The sequence below is a fragment of the Pteropus vampyrus genome, unplaced genomic scaffold (genome assembly GCF_000151845.1).
Source record: "Pteropus vampyrus isolate Shadow unplaced genomic scaffold, Pvam_2.0 Scaffold1002, whole genome shotgun sequence".
NCBI lineage: Eukaryota > Metazoa > Chordata > Mammalia > Chiroptera > Pteropodidae > Pteropus > Pteropus vampyrus.
In genome coordinates, this window is record NW_011889783.1 from 15,614 (window position 1) to 17,442 (window position 1,829).

At 37.2% G+C, this 1,829-nt stretch overlaps 1 pseudogene; it reads right to left on the minus strand.

Annotated features, from left to right (window-relative positions):
• Window positions 1–1,395: 1,395 nt before the first annotated feature.
• On the minus strand, window positions 1,396–1,514 carry LOC111734365 (annotated as a pseudogene).
• Window positions 1,515–1,829: the final 315 nt, after the last annotated feature.

Genomic DNA, 1,829 nt, shown 5'->3' on the forward strand with positions numbered 1-1,829 from the left:
GGACTTGTTTCTATCCAGAGAATATGATCTATACCTATAAATGTTCCATGTATTTAAAAAGAATGTGTATTCTACTCTTGTTGGGTAGAGTGTTCCAAAAATGTCAATCAAGTCTAGCTGGTTGGGTGTGTTGTTCAAGTCTGCTTCACGTCCTTGTTAATTTTCTGTTTATATTTTCTATCAGTTATTGAAAGAGGAATATTGAAATCCCTGACTACGATTGTGGATTTCAATATTTCCTTTTGCACTTTTGAGATAATAGAAAAAAATATATATTGGTCTCAGCCCCTAGTTTCTGGCACAGAGCTTCTAAAACCCTGGGTAGGCTCCTGGATGGGAGCTGGTCACCAGAAAGATCAAGCCATGATTAGAAGCTTGAGATTTTCAGCCCCAATCCCCCATCCTCCAGACAGGGGAGAGGGGCTGGAAATGAAGCTAATAATTGATTATGCCAACATGAGGAAGCCTCTATAAAATCTCAATAGTATGGGATTCAAAGAGCTTCGAAGTTGGTGAACACATCCATGTACCGGGAGGGCGACTATCCCAACTCCATAAGATAGAAGGTCCTGGGCTTGGAACTCTCCAGACCTCACTCTATGTATCTCTTCATCTGGCTGTTCATCTGTAGTTTTGATCAAATCCTTTAACATATTGGTCAATTTAAGTAAGTGTTTCCCTGAGTTTTGTGAGTCACTCTAGCAGATTAATCAAACCAAAAGGGGAAGGGGTCGTGGAAACCTCAGATGTATAGCCTATGGGTCAGAAGCACAGGTGATAACCTGGATTTGTGATTGGCATCTGATACGGGGAGCCGTCTTGTGTGACTGAGCTCTTAACCTGTCGAATATGGTACTATCTTCAGATAGATAGTGTCGGAAGTGACTTGAATTGAGTTAAATTGTAAGATACTCAGCTGGTGTTACAGCATTGCTTGGTGTGGGAAAAACACACACACATCTGGTGTCAGAAGTGTTGTGAAGGTGATAGTAGTGTGAGAATAAAGGAGAAACACAGTAAGGGGATTTTTTTTTTCTTAACACAGCAGTTCTATCAAGTTTTGCTCCATGTATTTTGACATTCTGTTATTAGGTACATAAACACTTTTAATTGTTATGTCTTCTTATTTAATTGAGTAATTCATCATTTTTAAATATCCTTCTTTTTCTGTAGTAATATTTTTTTTGCCCTAAAATCTGCTTTGTTGCTTATAAATTTAGTCTCTCCAGGTTTCTTTCCACTAGAGTTAGCATGGTATATCTTTATCAAGCCTTTTATTTTATTCTGCTTGTGCCTTTAAAATTAAAGTGTAGTTCTTAAAGGCAGCATATATTTGTGTGTTGCATTTTTATCCAATCTAACAATCGATGACTTTATTTATTTATTTATTTATAACACCTATAGCACCTGGTATTCCTAGGTGGTCTTCCATCCAAGTACTATCCAGGCCTGACCCTGCTTAGCTTCTAAGATCAGACGAGATCGGGCACATTCAGGGCGGCATGGCCGTAGACCCAATAAATGACTTTAAATTGGGGTGTTCAGGCCAGTTACATCTTGTCATTATTGATATTATTTGGTTTGAGTCTGGTATTTTTCTATTTGTCCCATCTTTTCTCTGTTCCTCTTTTCCTGTTTTTTGCCTTCTTTTCCATTAGTCAAATATTTTTCTGATTCCATTTTATCCCCTTTGTCAGCTTATTACCTATAACTTTTTGCATTTTTAGTGGTCAGTCTTGAATTTATGACATACATCTTTAACTTATTGTTCTCTATCTTCAAGTAACATTATCCCACTTTCAGTATAACATAAGATCTTTAAAATAATC